The following is a 24,495-nucleotide window of genomic DNA, read 5'->3' on the forward strand; positions in this document are numbered from 1 at the left end:
AAACATTGCAGGGGTAATGGTAGCTGCAGGGAGCCGTGGAGGAAAAGGGACGGGAAAGAAACACATCTTCTAGGTGGCCGCCTAGGAAAGCCTGGGCCACATTTTCTTTTTAGGGCCATGAAAGAGGCATGAAAGTGTTGGCATTTTGGTTCCTCCCCTGCTCAGCAGGATCATCCCATAATGATTATGACTTAACTGAAACCCTAGGTGGGGTGGGGCAGTGGGAGTCAGAGATAGGGTGACGGGGAAGAATTGCCACCTGAATCCTGCTTCATGTTTTGCAAACTTTGGAATGTGACCCATTTGGGTGATAAAATAAATTTAGTGGGTTGTAACCTGCACTAAAAAAAGTGAGCTAAAATAGTAGAGAAAATATCAGCATGCATCTGTATTAGGATTTTCTAGATGGGCAGAACTAATAGGATCTACGTATATATGAAAGGGTGTTTATTAAGGAGAATCGACTCACAGGATCACAAGGTAAAGTCCCACGATAGGTCGTCTGCAAGTTGAGAAGCAAGGAAGCCAGTGGTGGATCAGTCCGAGTCCCGAAACCTCAAAAGGAGGGAAGCCGACAGTGCAGCCTTCAGGCTGTGTCCAAAGGCCCAAAAGCCCCTGGCAAACTACTGGTGTAAGTCCAAGTGTCCAAAAGCTGAAGAACTTGGAGTCTCATGTTCGAGGGCAGGAAGCATCCAGCATGGAAGAAAGATGAAGGCCAGAAGACACAGCAAGTCAAGTCCTTCCATGTTCTTCTGCCTGTTTTATTCTAGCCACGCTGGCTGCTGATTAGACGGTGCCCACCCACATTGAGGGTGGGTCTGCCTGCCCCCGTCCACTGACTCAAATGTTAATCTTCTTTGGCAACACCCTCACAGACGCACCCAGGAAAAATACTTCACATCCTTCAATCCAATCAAGTTGACACTCAGTGTTAACCATCACAGCATCATATACGTAAGGGTAAGTTTAGTTTTCTGAATGTTTCGTGTGAGCATTTTTTATGCTTCCATGCATATCATGAGTCACCATCAGAAAAGTCTCGAAGTCAGCACTATGGACAGAGAAAGTCATTAAAGAGACCAGGCATGCCCATCAGTCTAATCATAATAGTTATGCATAATAGCTAAGCACCGACTATGTGGCACAAATTGTGCTATTTTTCTAAATAGTAACCTCTAATTCTTACAGGTATTGGTATTCTCATGTAGCATATGAAAAAACTGAGGCTCAGTGAGATTAAGTGATTTGCCTAATGTCTTAGTTCAAGCTGCTGTAACAAAATGCCACAGTCTGGGTGGCTTAAACACCAGAAATTAATTGTCTCACAGTTCTGCAGGCTGGGAAGTCCAAGATCAAGGTGATCTGTTCTGGGTGGGGCTCTCTTCCTGGCTGGCCAATGGCCGCCTTCTTGTGGTGTTCTCACCTGGTGCTTGTCTATGGAGAAAAAGAGAGCTCTCCCTCTCTTCCTGTTCTTAGAGGATCATCAATCCTAGCAGAACAGAACCATGCCCCTATGGACTCATTTAGCCTTACTTACCTCCCTGTCTCCAAATACAGGCACATTGCTGGTTAGGGCTTCAACATATAACTTTTGGGGGGACACAATTCAATCTGTAGCACCCAATGTCCCAGGGCAAATAAATAATGGAGTCTGAATTTGAATCCAAACTTGAGTCTGAGCCTTCCCAGCATGCTGTGCTGCCTCGTTAATTCATGAATGCCCCGAGGACACTAGGAAAGTATGCGATTTAGAGCTGGGGCTGCAAAGCGTGGTGACCAAGCACACAGGCCTGGGGCCAGGCAGCACTGGGCTACAGCTCCGGGACAAGGCAAAGTGCTTCCCATTCCTAAAGCAGGGCTCTAAGAGAGCCATTCACAGCTTCAGGCAGGGCTGGGAGGATTAATGGGATGATGCACCTGCAAGGACAAGCACAGAGGCCCACCATAGTGAGTTCCAGGAACGCTGGGAACTTTGTTTACTGATAGACCCTATGGGCCTAGACCCATGCCTGGCACTTACTAGGTGCTTCATACAAATTGTGGACTGAGTTTTTAATTGTCATTTTCATCACTGACCTGGTATTAGAATACTTGGGTGCCAGTGTTAGCTTTAGCAACACTATCAGACCTTGGGTGAGATTCAGAACCGGGTGGCCTGTTCCCTGTCTGTAAAGTGAGGATAATAATGACACTTACCATCCAACAGCTCCTGTCAAATGCTGGGCTCAGAACTGCACTGGGGCCAACCCAGGTTTCCCCTCTCTGTGCTGGGTTTCGATAAAGAGTGCAGGGTGATAGACTAGAGAGGACCTCGTTCTGGGGGAGAAAGGAAGCTTGTGTTTCCCCTGTGCTGTGCCTCATACCTCGGCAGGCTCAGGCAGGAGGACAGCAATTGGACGCTGGGGGTGTCTGTGTGGGAGGGAACCTTCTCTTGTTGGAAGGGATCCTCACTGGCCAACGCCCCCTCCTGGGGAATTCTGGTGAGTTCCTAGGGACTTGGTGCTCTGTCCCTAGGGACTGGGCCTGCAGGCTGCCCAGTGTCTACCCCGGAGGAGATTGCAGCAGGTCTTGGGGACCGGACGCCAGGAACCCCTGTGTTGGAGACTGAGGTCTGAACCTTCAAAATCCAACCATCCCCCACCAGGGAAAGAAGTCTGAGCTGAGCTGGTCCCTGGGAAGCTGGTCCACGGCCAGCCAGGCCCTCGGCAGGGGTATTTTTAACTGGAAGCAGGGAGCGCTGCATGAAGGAAGCTCCCCTTGCTGGCAACTGCACCAGTAACACACTTGCTGCGCAGCTGTGTGCACTGCCACCCACAGACCCTTCTCCTTCCCTCCCCAAAAGGATGCACACACCCAACAGGCCCTGGGTCCTCCCCAACCGTGGTCACCATGTCTGCTGCCCACTCCCACCTACGGGACATTGGCACAGGCAGGAACGCAAGGTCCGAGGCCTTCCACAAATATTTGGGCAGAGCACCTCAAGACAGCCCTAGGGACTAAAGAGCCGATGACCCTCTGGCCCCATCTGCTACTGCCCAGCCCTCTCCTGGTGCCCGGCCGGTGGTGTCTACACGGAGTCCACCTCCTCTACCCTCCCGTCTCTGCACTTTCCTGAAAGTGCTTTCCCCGCAGCTGCCCCTCTGTTGCTAAGCCCAGTGGCCTCTTCCAGGCCTCAGAACACTTGATGTTGCCTTACCCTTCAACACCGCTGACCTTCTCAGGCCCCTGGCTTCCCTCCCACCTCGCTGACTGTTCTGCCTCAGGCTCCCCTGATCAAACTGTAAGCACTGATCAGCTTGTCTGGGGCTCTCTTGGTTTTAGACTAAAAGTCTCACATCCTGGGAACTCCCTCAGTTCAGGGCAAACTGGGACTGTGGGTCACCCCAGACTCATCCTGACCTTGGGGACACCCTAGACTCACCCTGACCTGTGGGGACGCCCTAAACTCACCCTGATCTGTGGGGATGCCCATGTCTCCTTCTTGCCTCTCGTTTCCTCTCGATCTCCATGCTCTCCCTAAGGGATCTCCCCTATTTCTGTGGCTGCAGCTGCCATTGGGGTGGGGATGATCCCCAAGTCTGGGGTGCCAGCCTAACTCTCTCCTGAGATCCAGACCTGTAAGCTAACTGCCTACAGGGCATCTCTGCTCAGAGGTCTCCTGGCACCTCGAAAAGTCACCATGTCTACATCTGATCTCACCATCTGACCCCAAACTTCTCTCTCCAGTCTCTGGTTTCAATGAAGAGCTCTACCATCCATCAGGAGATTCATATCCCAGGCACCTCTTCCAGCCAAAGGAATCTCTTCTTGTCAATTTCACCTCCTAAATCCCTTGACTCCAAGTATTTCTATCCCCACTGTCATTCCCACAGTGCAGGTCACTACCATCTCTCACTTTGATCAGTGCGAAGTCTAGAGGAAATGTCAACAGTGGCCATTCCTGGGATGGCCAGTGTTATGGGTTGGACTGTGTCCCCCCAAATATATGTTGAAATCCTAACCACCGGAACCGTGAACATGGCCTTATTTGGAAATAAGATCTTTGCAGATGTAGTCAAGTTACAGTGAGGTCAGAAGGGTGGGCCCTAATCCAACATGACTGGTGTCCTTGGAAGAGGAAGACGTCACGCGAAGACAGAGACACACAGGAGAGCAGCATGTGACAGCAGAGGCCTTAGAGATTGGAGGGAGGCAGCTGCAAGTCAAGGAGTGCTGAGAATTGCCAGCCACTCTCAGAAGCTGGAAGAGGTGATAAAGGGTCCCTCCCCTAGACGCTCCAGAGGAAGCACAGCCCTGCTGATGCCCTGATTTTGGACTTGTAGCCTCCAGAACTGCGAGAGAGTGAATTCCTGTTGCTTAAAGCTATCCAGTCTATGGCACTTTGCTACAGCAGCCCTGGGAAGCTAACATAGGGAGATAAGGACAATTTTCATTTTCTTAGCATACTTTTCAGTATTTTAGAGGTGATCTGTAGTGGATACACAAGACTTTTATGATTAGGAAAAACATAGTCATTCTTAAAAAGAAGTGCTCATCAGTAGGAATCCTAAGCATCCTATTGGATTTGTCCCTGAGAATTGAAGCCATCTATGCCACACAGTTTACTGTCCTCATCAACACAGCTTTTTTATTCCACAGGAGACTCTTGCCCAGGAAGATAAAAGCTGAACATAATTTTATTGTTCATTTCGGGGACTTTGCAAATAACATTTACACAAACAGCAGATTGTACAACTTTTTAATAGCATCTAATGACTGTCTTTTCACCAAGACTCTTCAAAAACTCTTGCCTTGCCATGTCTTCCCATCCCAAACTCCTAGGTCATGGCTCTTCCCAATCTTAATCAAGTCCCTGCAGGAAAGATGCTCAAAACTCAGACATATCCCATTTGCATTTGGTTTTCTGAGATGATTCTAAGACTCTGTAAAGGGTCTTCTCCCTTACCATGGTAGCAGGAAACCTGGCTGCCTTATCTGAGGGTTGATTTGGTGGTATTTTCAGGCATTTGACATCTGATATTCAAAATATTGCATTTATCGAATGCAACCCCAATCATCCCTGAATTGTAGCCAGGGAAACAGGCTCCTCGAACTTCAGTTGCTCAAGGCCACACCATTAGTAGCTGGCAGAGCCTAGGTCCAGCTGCCTGCAAAGCCTGCACTCTTACCCTTCTCCTACTTTCCCAAATTTAGTGAGACTGTAATACAAAATACTTATATTCTGGTGTCTGGCTATTTTTGGGTGGTATTCGGCTCCCAATTGTCCAGATAATGGCCCCAAGCGGACAGGCTATGGTCCTCAGGAAGACATCACCCAGGCAGGTTTCCTGCGGGGAGTCACCATAGAGACCATTTCCATCACAGGCAGCAGCCCCCTGAGCTTCCAGGACTTCTGTTTCCCTGCCCTGGGCCTGGAGAATGTTAACCATGAAAGGCAAATGGGCTTCGGTTGGAAACAAGCCATTATTAGCCACTATTTCAGGCAGTCACATTTCCCACAAGGCACTTGCGCAACAAGTTAGCAGGGAAGAAAGAAGCCGAGCCTTTGTACAGCGGGGCCAGAACACAAAGCTCATTGTGATGTTTGTGCTTCTATTCAGACGCCACGTGGTACGGACTCCACGCCAACCTGCAGACCGGATTCTTTTCTTCCCCCTCAGTAGCAAACATACACATTTGCTTTAAAGTAGGCAGAATTTGCCCATGGGTGGTCTTTGATTTGGAAGAAATCAACTTCAAAGTGGTGACTCACAAAAAACAAAGGTGGCTTGACTCATTCAGTGCTCGGGAAAGGGGATGTGTGTGCAGAATTCACTCATCCAGAAGCAGAAGTTGAAGACAAGGAGTAAATACTTCAGGTAGACAATCAGCTAGTCATCCTGCTTGGTCTTGTAATGGGCCATGGCTGCTGAGTCTAGAGAAGGCACACAGGCTGGGCTGGGGAATTACCGAGAGCCACCTCACCCCTCCAAGAGCCAGGGCGCCTCAGCCAGGTTCCCTTTGAAGGGCTTATTTGCCTGTCTTGCCAGGGATCTTTGAGGCTGTGGGTGTGCAGCATAGAGTAAAGATCAGGGAATCGCAAAGGCTACTGGATGCCTTAGTGGAGGTGAATGTGGGCAGAATTTTCCAGACCTTCAGGTGCCAGTTTTGTTCTCTTGACAAAGGTCTAACCTACAAATCTTCCACAGATTTCCCTGGCCTTGTTGTGTTCTTATTCTCTTTCCCTGTCTCATCGGGGTTGCAGGACACAAGTTTATCTGTCATAGACACACACTCTTTCTCTCTCTCTCTCTCTCTCTCTCTCACACACACACACACACACACACACATGTTCAGCATGGCTGCTTTGCAGTGGAAACCTGTACTGCACATCCACAGGTGTGGCAGGAGTCCCATATCAGAGCATCTGTGCCGGAAAGACCTCAGTGATGACCCATTCCACCTCACCTGGCCTCTACACCCCTTGACTTCCCAGATGAGGAAGCAGGTCCAGACAGGCCCAGACTGTTTGGCAGAAGAAGTCTAAGAGCCTCTGGAGTCTTAACTCCTTGGGTTCAAACCCTGATATGTCACAAGATGTGTGACACTTTGGGCAGTGACATGACTTCCCATCTCTCAGTGTTCTCATCTGTAAATGGGGATAATGATACCTACATCATAGGGTTGTTTTGAAGATTGAATGGGATAATCTATGTGACGTGTTTAGCATAGTCCTTGGCACATAGTATTTAATGTTAGCTTTTATTATTACATGCCGTAGAGCTGGTACTAGAACCTAAGACCCCAGTCCTAAAACTCCACTCTTTGCCCCAGCACCATGCTCTGTCTCTTGTCCGGACACCCATCAATGGACTTTCTAGGGAAAGTCAACATTGGTGATAAAGGCAGAGAAGGCCCACTGTACTCAGTAATCCCATTTGCTTCTTAGTCAGTCTGAACCTCAGTAAGTCTGAAGCCTTTATGGTTTCCTCTTCACCTGGACCTACTTGTACCCCTGGGCACCTGCACACTCACAGAGTAGTTGCTCTTTAAGAAATTGTCCCCATTTTGGGAAGCTCTTTTATTTCAGAACATACGCAATGAGGCATTGGTTTTGCCCATGACCTTCTCTTCCTCTATCATTCCCAACCCCCCATCAGGCCCTCCTCCCCCCTTGCTCTTGCCTCTTTGGCTGGTGCTGGGCCAAAGCCCAAATTACTTCCCTGAGCCACTGCTCTGCCTTTTATTTCAAGCTTATGGGCTCACGGAGACAGGGAGAGAAGAGGAGAGAAAAGAAAAGGTGGCTGTCTTATTTGGGATTTCTATTTGCAGACCTTGAAGAAGGTAATTTAAGACTGTTAGTCTTCTCATTAAAAAAAGACAAAACCCATTTTTCTTCAATTTAGTTTGAGAGATAGGGTGGTGGAAGAAATGTAGGAGAAAAAAAGGAAGCCTGTCAAGAATGGTGATGGATGGGGGTGGCCAGGCAATCGAGCAGAAGCTGTTTGGAGGTCATTCTGCAGTCGGCCCTGACAAGAGACTGGGTGCAGCGTCCTCTGGGCGCCATGGGTTTTTAGTAAGCTGAGGGATTTGTGGGGGCCTGGGCGCTACTGTCTGCAGTCTCCCTCCCTCTGCACGTCCCTCCCCTCCCAGCCAGGGCCCACTAGACTCCTAACACGGAACCTTCTCTCGATCTGCAGCAAAGGGGCACGATTCACTCACTCAAACCAAGGGGTCAGGGCCCCTGAAAGGAAAATTGTATTTTTTAAAAAGGACTTCAGGCAGAAGATAGGACTTAACAAAGAAAAACGTAATTCTAATGGTAAAATTATAGCCATTATTGGTAGAGAAGATAGAACCACAGAATGTCAGGGTTAAGGGGAAACCTTGGGGCTCACTTAATTCAATCTTTTGCAGACAGAATGAGGAAATTTACCCATCGGAGCTAAAACGTACATTTTAAAATGACTTCTCTAGAAGTCTGTAATCGATGGTTGCAGTTTTCTATCCCCCACTATTCAAGGCTCCATCTCCTGTAATATCCCACCACACTTGGGTCCCTGTGCTGGGAGTGGCAAAGGCCCCAAAGAAACTTGGAGCCAGATGCCTGGATCTCAAAGCTAGCCTTGCCATTTTACTGGCTGTGTGACCTTGGGCAAGTTACTTAACCTCTCTGTGCAGGTCACATTTATGGAACACTTTCACGTGCCAGATGCAGACCTAAGTGCTTTACGTGCATTATTCTGGTGCCTCTTTCCAATACCCCTATGAAGTAGGGCTAGTCCCATTTTGCAATATAACCGAGGTTCACACAGGTTAAATAACTTGTCCAAAGTCACACAGCAAGTAAATGGCAAAGCCAGAGTTGAATGAGGAATCCCTGGCTCTGGCCTCAAGCTCTTACCCACTGTGCAGTACTCTCAGGACCAGGGAACCCAGGGCAAGGCAGGAAGGGGTGGGGGGCAGAGACTGATGGTTTCCCTAATATTTGTCCTCCCCTTTTTCATTGGGAGTAGAGCATCTTCATTTTAATTGGGTACTTGGTCACCTGGAGCAAAAGACATTTCCCAGCCTCTCTTCCCGCTAGGCATAGCCAGGATTCCCTGTTTGCCGGAGAGCGGTATGTAAGCAGAAGTGGTATATGCGGCTTTTTAGAAGGATCATCTTTTGGTATCTGTTTCATGTTCATTTAAAAAGAATGTACATCCTGTCATTGTAGAGTACAAAATTCTGTATGTGTCGATTAGGTCAAATTTGTTAATTGCACTTTTCACATCTTCTGTATCCTTACTGATCTGGTGTCTGATTGGTCTATTGGCTATTGAAAGATGCCTATTACAGACTCTCCCTACAAGTGTGAATTTGTCTATACCTTATTTATTTCTCTTAAATTTTGCTTCGTATGTTTGCAGATATTTTATGGAGTACAAACAGATTTGGAGTTAAGATATTATTCTGGTGGATTAATCCCTTTATCATTAATAATGTCATTATCTGTCTTTTAACAGTTAGAAGTATCTTTTTTTTTTTTTTTTTTTTTCTGAGACAGAGTTTCATTTCGCTCTTGTTGCCCAGGCTGGAGTGCAATGGCGCAATCTTGGCTCACTGCAATCTCTGCCTCCCAGGTTCAATCGATTCTCTTGTCTCAGCTTCCCGAGTAGCTGGGATTACAGGCATGCACCAACACACCCGGCTAATTTTTTGTATTTTTAGTAGAAACGGGGTTTCTCTATGTTGGTCAGGCTGGTCTCGAAGTCCTAACCTTAGGTGATCCACCTGCCTCGGCCTCCCAAAGTGCTGGGATTACAGGCATGAGCCACCACACCCAGCCAGAAGTATCTTTAGAGTGGTGGGGGCATGTCTCTCTTCACCCTTTCCTTCTTCCTGTTGGTTGGAATGCTGATGTTGTGGCTGGAGCTGAAGCAGCTCTATTGAACCATGAGCTGAAAACTATGGGTTGAAAAGGAGTAACAATTAGTTCAAAGATTCTGGGTCTCAGATGGTTTTAGAGCTGCCGTTCATCCCTGAGCTGCTTACCTCCAGACTTAGTTTACATTAGAGAACAACAAACTTGTAGCTTCTTTAAGCTACATGTTTGTGCCAGGGGCACTGCAGTGGGGGCAATAAGACCAGAGGCCCGTGGCAGGCAGTGGTCGCCGAGCTCTTCTGACTGTACACCCCCTCAAATTTCTTATTTATAATTTTTATTCATGTACTATTGTCCATTTATATAGCAGGTATTCATCAAAACTTCATTTTGCAGTTTTGAAAGTTAAAAAATAATGAGGGATAGGGATTTCAGTAAGTTTTCCCTGTATCCCAGTATATTGTCTGTTGCCACCTTGGAGACCACTGGTGCAGAGTGTGCATGGAGTGGGTGAGAGCTGAAGGTTAGGTGGGGTCAGGTCAAGAGTGACCTTACATGTGAAGCTCGGGGACTTGAATTAATGTCCTGAAAGTGATGCTGACCCCAGGAAGGTGGTGCTTAAGTTCGAGAAAGAGATGGTGGAGGAATGGAGAGTAGGGGACAGACACCTGACTGGCGCAGAGGGAGGCCCCATCAGGCAGGCAGTGTGCTCCAGGAAGAGGCAGGAGAGGAAAGACCCCAGGAGTGGGCAGAGGAAGAAGCAGCCAGGTGGGAAGTTGAAACAGAGGCGGGGGTAGAAGGAGAACCAGGGGAGTGGGGGTCCAGGAAGCCAAGGAGGACAGGGTGGGCTGCAGTACTGCATGCTTGCTAAGAGGTCCAAGCAAGGGCTCACCTTTGTCCATGAAGGATACATGGGGATCATAGGGATGCACCATGAAGGGAGAGGAAACAGAGACCTGGAGGTGAATATTTTCAAATGAGAAGGCTGGGAGGGAAGCAGCTAGAAGGTCAGGGAAAGGAAGTGCTTTTGTGTGATGAGGGAGGGCGGCTTGGGCATGCCTAGGGCACTGGGAAAGGCTCCAAAGCCTGCTTAACTCTGCTGCCTCCGGGGAAGGGGACAGGGCTGAAGGAAGGTGAGCGGAAGAGCTCCAGCCACCACTTCCAGCCCTCCTCCTGACTGTCCCAGTGGATTCCCCTCTCTAGGACCTCATTGTACCCCAATTTCCTTTTGCCTGGAGAGTGATATATCAGGGGAGGTAGGTGGGGGAACATGGCAATGGCTGCAGCTGCCCCTGGAGAGGAGAAAAGCAAACATAAGCCACTTGATGTGAGCTTATCTGCCAGCGAATGGAGGGGCCAGGGCTTTGGATAATCCCCCAAATCATTTTTCATTGAGCTTTGAGTGTCTTATGATGGCTGGGAAGCCGACTGGCCTTCCTAAGTGGGTGTTATTTCTGTTCATAGCAGTTGGGAGCTGGGCTTCGGAACCAATTGAAGGAAGTGTTCCTGAGGGGCACCAGCTAGACAGCAGGGGGCAGGCAAGGCAGAGACTCCCACTACGGGTGTAACCAATGCTGGATGCAGAATCATGGACAAGCCTCTGAGGACAAAGGAGAGGGACCGTACCTCCCAGATCCCTGGCCTCGCGACGCTGATCTCTTCCTTGGCCTCTAAAAGGCACATCTGTGTCCTCCCTTTGGCCCTTTGTTCAGGCTGTGGCCTGAATCTGAAACCCCTGCTACTCTGTCCCAATGCTCCAGGGCTCAGGGGGACTCTACCCCTCCCTGAAGGTGGCTATTTCCACCTTCCCAGACCCCCAGGGCAAAGCCCAGCATCCACGGACTGCAGCAGTTGGCCTGGGTGCTTCTCAGCATCTTATTTAACAGGCTGACTGATTTGGTTACCTTCCCGAGCTTGTGGACTGAGATGGGGACAGCGGTGCCACACAGTGGGGTCCAGACCCTCTTTCTGGCTCTGCCCTTTACTTGCTGCCTGTGCTTGGCGAGGCAAGCCACTGCCCTCCCTGAGTGTTTGGTTTCCCACCTGCAGGGAAAAGCAGCGGTTCTCCTGCTTAGGTCTTAGAATTACCTGGGGCACTTGTTAAAGTGAAGATCTCAGGGCCCACCCCCAGAGTTTCTGATTCATTAGGTTTAGTGTGAGACCCTGCAGGATTTGCTCCCAGGCAGGGTGACTGATAATCCCCATTTGCCCGGGACAGAGGGATTTCTTGGGATACAGGAGTGCTGTTCAGGGTTAAACCTGGGCAATCCTGGGAAACCAGGATGGCTAGTCACTGCTCCCAGGTGCTGCTGGTCTTGGGACCACACTTTGCATCAATGTTCTCTAAGGTCCCTTCCAACTCTGAAAGTCCCTGTGCCTGCAGTATAAGTACCCTTCACCTCTGAAACAGGCATAACTGGGTGGGACATGAGGGTGGGCCCGTCCTCTCATGCAAATTCACATTTAGGACACAGTTCCTGTTGAAATGATGAAGATCTCCCAGATTGCCCGGCAATGAGCCTCAAGGTGCCTTCCCCCCAGGAGGAAGTTCTGACTGTAGCACAAAGGTGGGATTCAGGGGCAGCCAGCAGGTGCGGGGGCAGTGAATGTCATCGTCAGGATCCATGCCATAGGACATCTCAGAAAGGCAACCACAGATGCCTTGATGGTGAACTGATGCATTTTGGGGACTTTCATCAGGGCTGGATGTGTAATGGCATGGCTGTGAGACTTGAGGATCATTGTCCTCCTACTGCATCCCCCCGCTCTCCCAAGCAGATGCGGCTCAAAGCACAGAGATGCAGGATGTGTAGGAAGAGCCCAGCTGGCTGGCCAGATGTGCCGGGAGTCCTGGTGAGCAGGGCAGGCTCCAGCCGGGGCCAGTGCCCAGGAGCACAGGGTACCACAGGTGTTGGCTGGTGGGCAAGATCAAGTCCTTTAATAGTGATGGGGAGCAAGGGGTGGGAGCTGGCTGTATAGATCATACATAAACACATGGCGTTTTGAGGCCCTGGGTGAGCTGCATCCTTCACTCCCTCAACAAACATGTATTGAGTGCCTGCTATGTGCTATGTGCTGGTACTTGGAACAACTGGACTTGCTCCTTCAGGAGGTCACAGCAGTCGTGAGGGTGGGGCACATGCATGCAAACAACTTCCAGACACTGGAGAGCACTTTCAGAGATGCTGGCCCGTCCTGATGGGAGCGCAGAGGGACAGGCATTGATTCTGCCAGACGAGGGTGGTGGGGGTGGATGGCAAAAGAAAGGGGCATTTAATTTGGTCCTTAAAAACAGGCAGGGTTTCTGCGGGCAGAAAAGGAGGGAGAGCTGCCCAGGGAGAGGGGACAGTGTGAGCAAAGGCCTGGCGGCATGGCTGGGCAGGGTGGGCCGGTGGGGCAGGAAGGGCTGGGAAGCCCTGTCTGGGCCTGGAACAAACTTGGCCTCACTAAGTTGTGACTTTCTGCTTTCCCCCACATTCTCTACTCCTGGGATCTCACCAACCTCTTATTCTTTGTCTGCTCCCATTAGCAAAAGCTGAGGTTGGGAGGGACCTGACTCTCCGTTCCCTAAGGGAAGAGCACCCCATACCAGGGGAGGGCTTTTGGGGAGCCTGATGTTTCTGAAAACAAACAAGCAAACAAACAAAACTGGCATATTTCACTTAACATAACGTCCTCCAGGTTCATCCACATGTCACAGACAACAAGATTCCCTTCTTTTATAAGGCTAAATAGCATTCCATTGTATATATATGCCACATTTTCTTTACCCATTCATCCCCTGATGGCCACTTAGGTTGATTCTGTATCTTGGCTATTGTGAACAGTAATGAAATGAACATGGAATGCAGATAGCTCTTCAACATACTAATTTCATTTCCTTTCGATAAATACACAGTAGCATCTTATGTTAAGTGAAATAAGCCAGGCACAGAAAGACAAATACCACATGATCTCACTCATACGTGGAATCTAAAAAGTTGATCCCATAGAAATAGAGTGTAGAATGGTGGTGGGGGGAAGTGGGGAGGGGAAGAGATGTTGGTTAAAGGGTATAAAATTTCAGTTGGACAGGAGGAATAAGCTCAAGAGATCTATTGCATGTCGGGACTCTGTATGGTTAATAACATATTGTATTTTTTTTTTATACTTTAAGTTCTAGGGTACATGTGCACAACGTGCAGGTTTGTTACATACGTATACATGTGCCATGTTGGTGTGCTGCACCCACCAACTAGTCATCTACATTAGGTATATCTCCTAATGCTATCCCTTCCCACGACAGGCCCCGGTGTGTGAAGCTCCCCACCCTGTGTCCAAGTGTTCTCATTGTTCAATTCCCACCCAATGTATTCTTTTTTTTTTTTTTGAGATGGAGTCTCACTCTGTCACCCAGGCTGGAGTGCAGTGGCACGATCTTGGCTCACCGCAAGCTCCGCCTCCCGGGTTCACGCCATTCTCCTGCCTCAGCCTCCCGAATAGCTGGGACTACAGGCGCCTGCCACCACGCCCAGCTAATTTTGTTTTTGTATTTTTAGTAGAGATGGGGTTTCACCATGTTAGCCAGGATGGTCTCGATCTCCTGACCTCGTGATCCGCCTGCCTCGGCCTCCCAAAGTGCTGGGATTACAGGCGTGAGCCACTGTGAACACATTGTATTCTTAAAAAATGCTGAGTGATGATATATGTTCTCACCCTAAAATGCTATTAGGTTGGTGCAAAAGTAATTGCAGTTTTTGCCATTGAAAGTAATACATGAAATACATATGTTAATTGGCTAGATTGTCACTCTATGATGTATGTGTACTTCAAAATACCATGTTATACACAGTAAATACTTATAATTTTATCAGTCAATTTTTCAGAAAGCAAAAATAAAGATCCCCCCTCCCCCAACAAAACCAGTGCCCCCCCCCCCCCCGCCGCCAACACACACACACACCCGTGCCCCTTCAGTTAAATAAGTGTCAGTTTCCACCTTTGAGTTTCTGGCCAACAAGAGGCCACGCCTGCCTGATGGGCAAAAACAGTAGGAAAGGAAAAAAACAGTCTACGTGGTTGAATGTATGACTTCATTTTGGGTTTTAATGAAACTTAGTGACAGTCCCCGCACGGTGGATTTCCTCTCTCCATCTAGACAGCCTCGCCCTTCTGTGCCTTTGCTTCCCTGTGGTTTCATTCCACTTGTCTGTGGTGGGTGTACAGTGCGACTGTCCTTCTGAAGCAGAGAAGTAGGACTTCTTCAGACCCTCGAAATGGGGCAGCTGGAAGGAGCCAGAAGGATTCTGAGCTCAGTCCTTTTGAGAACTGAGGCAGCTGGGCCCTCGTGGGGTGGGAATTGGGGTGGGGGACCAGGAGGTCACACTGTGGTCAAAGCCACACTGCAGATCAGTGGCAGGGGAGGACCTGGTCTCCTGTCTCCCAGGCCAGTGTTTTTTCCATGGCCACCAACAAGATTTTGATTGGCTGATACAATAATAAACATTTACTAAATGCTAGCTCATGCTAGCCACTAACCTAAGTGCCATACGTGCATTAGTTAATTTAATACTTATAATAATCCCACGATGGGATTATCTTCCCCTTTTACAGAAGAGAAAACTGAGGCACAGAACACTATTGGAGAGCCAGGCACATGAGTTATGTGCAGAACAGATGTTTGACTTTTCCCAGCACAGGTCTAGTTTGGATTTCCTGTAGCTTGGGGATCTCTGGTGAAAACTAAGAGCTGGGGGATCTGTCCAGGGCAGAGACCCCAGTTGGGGGCTGGGAGGCACAAGGCCAGTATTTTCTGAAAGGATCCTGGGTCAGGAGGACCATGATGGCTGTCAGTAGAAAGAGACCAACTGTTTGGAGAACCCTCTGGAGGGAACCATACCTTCTCCCTAGTCCTCTATCTCTCTGACTTTGAAGCTGGGGATCCAGCGGCTGCCAGTGCCACCACTGAGGCACAGGCTGGGCTGGGGTCTCTGGGCAACTGCCTTTCCTTCCTTCCTTCCTTCCTTCCTTCCTTCCTTCCTTCCTTCCTTCCTTCCTTCCTTCCTTCCTTCCTTCTTTCCCTCCCTCCCCTCCCTCCCTCCCTCCTTCCTTCCTTCCTTCCTTCCTTCCTTCCTTCCTTCCTTCCTTCCTTCCTTCCTTCCAGGGTATACCCAGACTGGAGTGCAGTAAGCGCAATCGTGGTTCACTGTAACCTCCGCCTCCCAGGTTCAAATGATTCTTGTGCCTCAGCCACCACAGTATCTGGGATTACAGGCACATACCACCATGCCTGACTAATTTTTGTATTTTTAGTAGAGACAGGGTTCCACAATGTTGGCCAGGCTGTTCTTAAACTCCTGACCTCAAGTGATCCACCCGCCTTGGCCTCCCAAAGTGCTGGGATTACAGGCGTGAGCCACCTCGCCTGGCCAGCAACCGCCTTTTCTTTTCCATTACCATGTTTGTTGTGTGCAGGTAAATGAGCACAGGCAACTCTTTTGGACTAAACTTAGGGTTTGATTGCTAACTATAGAGTCATGTGGATGGTGCTGTAGGTGGAACTTGAATTAAAACCCTAGCACTAAGAATTCCTAGTCTTTATGCCCTGAGAGACATGGTTTCCTAAGTACATGACTATTTTTTACTTCATTTGCAAGTACCAGATTGCATTTTTGTATTAGTCAGGATTCTGCTCCTACTGTCAGGCAAGTGGTTCAGCTTCTCGCATCCTCTAGGTGTATACATACACAGGGAGACTCTGGAGGTGCCTGTACGCAGGATCACAGTTTGCTGTTTTTCCTAGATCCTTTTTTTTTTTTTTTTAATTCTGTCTGACCTGTGAAATGAGGACTTCTCCAGCGCTTGTGACAAGAATCAGTGACCAAACAAACACAAACCCAGCGCTAGTCAGCAGGTTAGGGGATCTGGGTGTGAGTACCAGCTGCCACCTACAGCAGTGTGACCCTGGGCAAACCCTGTGACCTCTGGAGCCTTAGCTTCCTCCTCTGTAAGATAGAGATGACGCTGGGCTGGCTTTGTCTCCCTTGCATGGTGGCTGTGAGGACTAAATGGGATGGAGAGTTGCAAGAACTATGTATACTGCAATTTTATAACTTCATTGCCAGACAAGGGTCATGATGAAACTCACATCTCTAAGAGCTTCCCAAATGAAGGACAAGAGGCAAAGGTTGGGTAACCCTAAATAATACACCGGCCAGACTCTGTGTCTGATGGTTATGGATGGAGTCTCAGGGCCTCTGCCCCTCAACCCTCTCGGCCCGCTTAGTAGACTCTATACAGATGATTGAGAGGGGACCCTGTCCCCAGGTGGCCGTGAAGAATTCACCTGCAGAAAACCAGGACCTCTATTTAACAAAGCAGATTGGTTCAGACAGGAAAGCCATTTTAAAAGAAGAGAAAAAAGGCTACGGCTGCAGTGAACATTACGCACCTCATCTCTGTTCTCAACACGACAGCAAGGCACTGCAAAAGGACACCCTGGGCGGGGTGGGGGGGTGGGAAGAGGTGCCCCCCAGCTGGGGCTGCAGGTGGGGTGCCCTGTGGGTAGGGCTCCAGGAGGCAGCACCTGGGCCTCTGCCATCCCAGCAGGGCTAGTGAGGTCATCGAGTGCAGAAGGTGACAGCTGTCTTGGTGCTTGGGTCACCCCTACACATTCCTTCTCTTCTGATCAACCCTATCCCCAATCCTGCAATGTAAGGGGGGCTGAGCTTATATCTAGGAACCTGGGTTCTGGTCTCGCTTCCATTTCTAACTTGCTTGTGACTGTCGGCCTTGGCTCTTCTCATCCATAAAACTGGAATGACTGTCTTCTTTACCAGGTTGGGTAAAGATACTTCCTCACTCTAAGACTTACTGCAAGCGCAGGAGTTGTGGGCCATTGCTGTATCACTTAAATCTTTGTGCATTTCCTTGTGAGCCCGGGAATAACTGTGGTGTGTCAGGTATGGTTTTAGTACAGTTGTTCCTCGGCGTACATGGGGGATTGGTTCCAGGACCCCCTTGTAAATCAAAGTCCACACATGCTCAAGATCTGCAGCCAGCCCTGCAGAACCTACATACATGAAAAGCCGGCTCTCCATATAATTGGGTTTTGCATCCCGTGAATACTGTATTTTCCATCCATGTTTGGTTGAAAAATAGAAGTGGATCTGCACAGTTCAACAAGCCCGTGCTATTCAAGGATCAACTGTCCTTTGTAAGTAATATCTCTTTTAATCCTCACAACCCTTTAAGGTAGGCACACACATCTTCCCCACGTTACAGAAGGGGAAAGAGAGACAGAGGTTAATCCTGCTTTGCACCTATTGTCAACATAATTAAGAGCAGTACTCCAGTTCACTTCAAAAATGTCCCGGCTGGGTGTTAAGTCCTGGCTCTTCATCATGATGTTACACTGCTTGTCAACAACATTCTGAATCTTTCTGCCCCATCTCCTCCATATTCTAAAGGTATCTCCAACCCACTTCCTGCTCTTATACCCCATGGTCACCAACCCCCATGAATGAAGCCCAAGGCATGCCCCTTAACTACATTACTTGACAACATCTGAGCTAAGTTCTGGGGTCCTGAGAACCCAACACAGCACCCCATGTATTGGTGTCCGATGCTGAATGAATGAGTGAACGAATGAGCAAATGCACTGAAGAGCCACGTGAATGCTCATGAACTCTGGGAGAGCTACATAAATACCTCTCACCCCATCTTGCTCTCACCCGGTTCCTCAGGAAACCTGTCAAAGAAAACAAAGAGGAGCTTTCCCTGAGCTTTCTCTGCCTTCTTTGCATGTTCTTCTTTTTTCCCTCCTTCTTCAGTGTCAGCCTCAGATGAGAAACACAGACCTATATCCATTGTACATCAAAGTAGAATATCTTTTTGAAAATAATCCAAACGAGGCACAAATGGGAACAAGACAGTTTCCTTGATGGGAAACACCTGAAGGCACAATCAGACACTTCCGTAGAGGAGTCAGACCTCAGAAGAAACCCACAGCAGGAGGGGACAGCTCTGAGAGGTATCGGAAATGAACATGCAGTGGACCCCCTTCTCCTAGCTCTACACCTTCTTTTCTTTGCCTTTGCTCCAGGTCTTAATGATGGACCCACAGCAGAGGCTGGGAAAGCCCAGTGCCCCTAAGGCCCACCAACAGTGAGATCTCAGTGTGGCAAACACAAGTGGCTTCCTTCTCCTGCCGCAGAACCCAGCATCACAGACAGCTGGTAGAGAGAGACAGTGTGCGTGTGTCGGATCTGAAAGTAGCTCATTAAGTAAACACATGCCAGATCCAAGGAAGGCAGGTCACCCTGCCTGTTCCAGAAATGTATGATTTCCTAGTCATGCAGACAAGGTGTTTTAGGGCCCCGAGAAGCCACCTTGACCCCCTGCACGTCCTCCAGACACTGGCCAGTAGTTGGAAAGCCCAGCCCCCGGCAGCTTCAGCCATAAATAGTGGTGGGGCCCTCATATGGGCCAAGTTTCTCATTTAACTGTTTCAATAACTCACTAAGGCAGTTGCTATCGCTTCTGTTTTATAAATGAGGAGCTGAGGCTCTGCTGGCAGACCCAGGAATCAAGCCCAGGTGTTGCTGATGCCAAGGTCAAGGCTTCTCAGGTTTGGGCTTTTAGTAGACTTGGAGGAGGGAAGAAAAGCTGCTCCCATGCAGAACTGATTTATCTGTCCAGGCTTGGTCCATGAAGCACTGAGACACCTCCTGAGAAGCTGTTCAGAGGAAGGATGGAGGCTTCAGGAGTGGCCCATTCAGGGTGAGCCTAAGCTCACCCTGATCTGTAAGGCAATGAGCAGCAGCAACAGGAATGCCCAAGACCCCAGGGTGCTGGGGTTCAGCAGAGGGTGGGACATGGCTGAGACACAGGTGCCTGCATCACCCTGTTCCAGGGGGAGCTATCCACATCAGAGTGACTGTGAATGGCTGCCCCTGGAATTGTGCAGTGCACAGTCTGGGCAGGTGTGCATAAATGCCCAGCAAGTACCTAGCTGCTCACTGGACAAGCTGCTTATCTTTCTTCTAGCTCTCATTTCCAGCAAACCAACACCTCTTTACCACCCATCCTTCCCTGCCAAGCCGGGGTGCCTTCTTTCGGATGGGGCCAGCTGGAGGAAATCCTTTTATTGGATGTTTCCAACCAGGAACTGGGCAGCACAATGTATCTCGGATGAGCAGGTAAGGTAGGTGACTAAGTGTTGGGCTGCTCATGTCCAGTGAGGGTTTGGAGGCTGGTACACCTGACAAGAAAACCCTCATGGATCCCTTTAAATAGATAGGCCTTAACTGTGATCTGTAGGTAGATTTCTTTCTTCCAAAGGATGGGAATTGGCATTAAACTTAACTCAAGTTTGATTCAAGTAGCCAAGACTGTTAGTGATCTCCCAAAATTTGTTCTTCTCTTCTTCCATTATAATGGAGCTGTGACTGGGTACATGGCCACCTAACCAGTGACTGCATTTCCCAACCCTTCAAGCAGCTAGATCTGGGCATATAGTAGTTCTTGACAATGGAATGTGAGTGGAAGTACCGCTCCATGCCTGGACCTTAAAACATTGTCCCTACACATCACCACAATCTTTTCCCTTCCTGAGAACTGGGACAGAGATATGTCTGAAATCCAGCTTCAACCATGCAGACAAGGACAGCACCTCAGAGAAGTGTTTCTAAGCTTAAGGGTACATTAGAATCACCTGAAGGACTTCTGAAAACGCAGCTGGCCCCACCCCCAGCGATTCTAATTCAGTAAGTCTGGGGTGGTGCCTGAAGTTTGCATTTCTGACAAGTTTCTGGGTGACACTAGGGCTGCTTGTCTGGAGGCCACATTTGGAGACACACGCTGTCCTCGGGGATGGTACAGAAACAAGATGGCAGGATCCGGGATCCCTGTATGACTGTGTGGAGCATAACAGCTTGCCTACCCTGACTGTAAGATGAGAGAGAGAGAGAGAGAGAGATAGAAAAACTTTGTGTTTTTTTGTTTTTTTTTTTTTTTTTAAGCCACTGTCCTATTGGGTCTCCGAGTTAGTACCTTAGCCTTTACTCTAAACTGACTCATACCCTTGGTGGTCAGAGTCTTCTCTGTATAAATGTTCCTCTCAGAAAAGAAAAAGAGCTCCTACTCTAGCTCCAGCTCTAGGAGCAACAAATTAGTCCTTAATCAGACTAGTACATGGAGCCGGGATAGAATCTCAGCTGTAAGACTGCAAAGCTCAGCCTCATCAGAATGCATGCTGTCTCTCAAGTCACCCACAGTTTCCTGGATCCTGTCTCCCTCTTGAGTTACTGCCAGATCTTTCTTCCTCTGAAGCTTTACTTCTTTGTCCAGTCATCCTGCACCCCACCACTGTCTGACCTCCTCGCCCACTCTACTCATCCCAAAGTTACTGTCATTGCCAGAGCCAAAGGTGGCTTTTCAAACCTCCTCCCGCTTCACCTCTGCTGAATTTGAAGCACTGATCACACCTTCCTTTTGAAGACCCTCTCCACTGCTGGTTTCGTGGTACATTCTCACCTCGTTCTTCTCCTGAGTTTCTAATTTGCCTTGATCTGAACATCATGACCTCCAAGTCTCCAGCTTCGTCCTCTCTTCCTTGGCCTCATCCACTCATCTTCTTCCTGGCTTACCCCTTTAAGGCTGGCACTCCCTCCAGGGTGAGGTGGGGAACATTTTTTGTTCTTTGCCACCCCCATTCATGCCCAACCCCATCCACCTCCAGCAATCTGATGACTCAAAACCCTGCTGAGCTGCAGGCTCCCTCCCATGGCTGCAGGTCCCTCCCATTCAGCACGCCCAAAATGCAGTCAACAACATCTCCCTGCGACCCATTCATCCCCTATTCCTAATCTCAGTAAGTGACACTCCATCGCCTGTGCAATGCTCACCCCTTTTTCTCAGTATCACCACTTGCCTCCCCAACATGCAATGCTTTACCAAGACACCCCCTTCTGCAGCTCTCCTCAAAGAACATCCTGCAAATCTGTCTATTGCACTCTTCTCACTGCTGCCCTGCTTGCGTCTCCCCTCCTCATTTAGCATTGCAGAAGGTCTGCTGAAGGTTCATGTATCTGTTTTCCCCTCTGAGATTAACTAGTTAATTAATCTATTAATTTATTGAACATCCCTGGCCTCACTATGTGGCATAGGTGCTGGAGAGAAGAGAAGGGAATGAATGCCGCTGTCTCTGAACTCCGAGAGCTCACAGCTGGAAAAACGGACACGTCAACATCACAATGGATGAAGTTCAGGGGGAAACGTGTGCAGGAGGGATGAAGAGGGAACTATGGACATAGGTTTTTAAGGATGAGCAGGAATTAGGCAAAGAAGGTGAAGGGAAGGTATGGTTCAGGCTCATGATCGTGGACTTTGTAAGCAAAAGGGGACCACCAGATTATGAGAATTAGAGTCACCAATTATGAGGTTAAATGAAAGAAATCCAAATGGCCCAGTGGGTTATAAACCAGAGTCTGGGGTTGGGGAATGAGCATTTATTTAAATGAATTCTAAAAATACACTTAGCAGCCCAGCTATCTGAAGGGAGAATTGGGCATGTATTAATCGATTTCCTGTAATTCTGCAAGACCACAGCGGAGGCCAAGTTGTCTAGGACAGTCAAGGGCTGTCCAGTCTGCCCTGCAGTCAGTCCATGGAAGCTGGCCCAGGCTGCCCACCTGCTGGGGTGGACCTAGCTAGAGGGGCAGAGGAAACCGATGGTGAGAAGACAGACCCTAAGCTCACTCATGAAAATCACTGGCTTTCTACACTAAGAGCACAGAGTTTTAATTCTGACACACTGGGTCTTCAAAACACCTTTCAGAAATATACTAACATGCTTACTGCTCCCTTGAATGAGCTTAAATATAGGGAAGGAAACAGTCTATAATTTTTCCCATACTTGGAGAATGGATCTATGATTTCCATAGAGAAGAGCCCATCTTTTCTTCACCCGTGCGGAGCCACATGTAAAGAGGCCCTGTCCATGTCCATGCGGGAGCTGCTTGCTCACCTCCCCTCCTCGCCCCCGAGTGAAGGCCAGTGCTTGGCAAGAGAGAATCTGGTTGGGGAAGAATGTGTGCTCCTGGATCCCAGGGGAGGGGCAGGGGCTGAGGAAGTCCTCACTTCCCATGATGATCAAAGAAAGGGGAATTGCCAAAGTGATGCTAGGGACAGGGCCGTCCGCTAACTGATGTGCTGTGTTTATAAAGGCAGAGGACACGATCGCAGGGGCAAGCAAAGGCCCAGGTGTTGGGGATGGGGTCTAGATTCAGGAGGCCTTCTCTACTTGCCAGCACTTTGAGCAAGTCACCACCTCCCTCTGTGCCTCAGTTTCTTTATCTGTACAATGAGAAAGTTGGTGTTCTAGTAGATTCTTTCAAATAAGTTTTTATGTAGAGCCTCGATATATAAAAAAGATAAAGCAGAGCCCCTCTGGTTGAAGGGGTGTGTTAAGCCCCTCTCCACTCATTTAAGCCCCTCTCCACTCATTTAAGCCCCTCTCCACTCATTTAAGCCCCTCTCCACTCATTTAAGCCCCTCTCCACTCATTTAAGCTCCTCTGACCACTGTCTCCCTCCGCCACCGACCCCAAAGCTGGGACCACAAAATTCCTGCTTGGACACTCTAGGAGACCAACAGGCAGCCAGCAGCTTTTCCATTCTTCAATTGCCTATCATCATTCCACACTTGTTTATGGTTAAAATGTGGGGAGAGCTGGGACCATATCACGGACTCACAAGACACTTTTAGAACTGAAGGTGGCCTCCAAGACCATGGAGAAGCCCTTCATTTCATAGACAATATTCATCTTCTGCTGACCTCCAACCTGGTCCCAACCCCTTTCCATTTCTTTCTTTTTATTGGGATAAAATACACACAACATAAAAGATACCATTGTAACCATTTTACAATGGGAGTCCTTTCAGATCAGCTCTGCTCTGCCTCCTCAGACCTGGAGCTAGGACAGAAGCATCTTAAGGGGGTCTTCCCTGTCACTCTGCTGTCCATCCAAGCTGGGCCAGCCAGTAGCTGGAGGCTGGTGCCTTGCAGAAACTCCAGAAGGCCAGAGGGCTGGGTAACCATGAGGCTGACAGCAACATCCACAGTCCCCCAGGAAGCCAGGCAGAAGCAGACAACACTGCAGGCCCAGCAGCCTCCCAGGCTTGGGTTTAGGACCCAGACTGGAGCTGGAGGCCCACATGCGTCTCTGTTCTCAGGGGCCAAGGTGAGTGTTCACTGCTGTGTACAGGGGTGAAGGGAAGGCACAGAGACCATGGATCCTCAAGGCTGTCTAGAGGATGTGGGAGGCACGTCCATGCCCCTGATCAACAATGATCCCAGCTTTCAGACTGGTCTGAACCAAGAGCTCTCCACTAGGCTTGATGCAGAGGACTCAGAGCCTAGGACAGGGGGCCCTCAATAACACTGCTGGCCCTTCTAGGGTGGGGTCTCCAGAGCAGCACCCCCCAGGTCCACAGCTGCAGCCACTGGGAAATGACTCCGGTTGGATGCTGCAAAGGACACCCACAAGCTTCAGAGACAGGTCCTCTGTAGGGCAGCTCATACACCATCCTGAGCACAGGCAGAAGTGTGGCTTTTGTCCCCTTCCCCATCCCTGGTGCCAGGAGGTGGGTGAACATAAATGTGAGCCTGGCTCTCTGGTGTTTGCTTCAGGGGCTGGGATGTCACATACATCGAGGGAAAATTAATGTCACCCTTGCCAGCTGCAGGACCTTGGGCAGGTCATCTGATCTACCTGAGCCAGTGTCTTCTGCCCAGTGGGGATCAAATGCTGAGGATCCCCGAGAGAGTGACCGTGATGCCCCAGCCAGTGCCTGAATTCAGTAAGTACTGGCTGGACGTGCAGCTGCCCCTCCCCAGCACACAGCAGCAGCCCAGCAAGGGATAGTGGCAGTTTGGATGTTCTGTGGCTTTGGCAGGATGGGCCAGGCTGGAGAAGAGTTTACTGCGGGGTGGAAGGAGGAGCTCTCCCACAAAAGCCTTCCTCATGCACGACATTTCATGCTTAAGGATATTCATAACCTGCCCGCTGGGAATAGGAAAGCCAGCGACATTTCCTTCCTGGCAGCAGGAATTGAATAAACAATGTCCAAATAACTTAAAAACTCATCTTCTTTCCCAGACAGAAGGAT

At 49.2% G+C, this 24,495-nt stretch overlaps 1 long non-coding RNA gene across 7 annotated transcripts in view; it reads right to left on the bottom strand.

Annotated features, from left to right (window-relative positions):
- The window catches only part of LOC107967407 (uncharacterized), a 62,984-nt gene that overhangs the window by 27,863 nt on the left and 10,626 nt on the right, over positions 1 to 24,495 (bottom strand). For all 7 annotated transcript variants that reach the window (XR_008538215.2, XR_008538217.2, XR_010147937.1 and 4 more), the window contains exon 2: positions 470 to 1,051. This is a non-coding gene — a long non-coding RNA (uncharacterized LOC107967407). The remainder of the gene's footprint in view (positions 1 to 469; positions 1,052 to 24,495) is intronic.

This window comes from Pan troglodytes, chromosome 10 (genome assembly GCF_028858775.2).
Source record: "Pan troglodytes isolate AG18354 chromosome 10, NHGRI_mPanTro3-v2.0_pri, whole genome shotgun sequence".
NCBI classification, from domain to species: Eukaryota; Metazoa; Chordata; class Mammalia; order Primates; family Hominidae; genus Pan; species Pan troglodytes.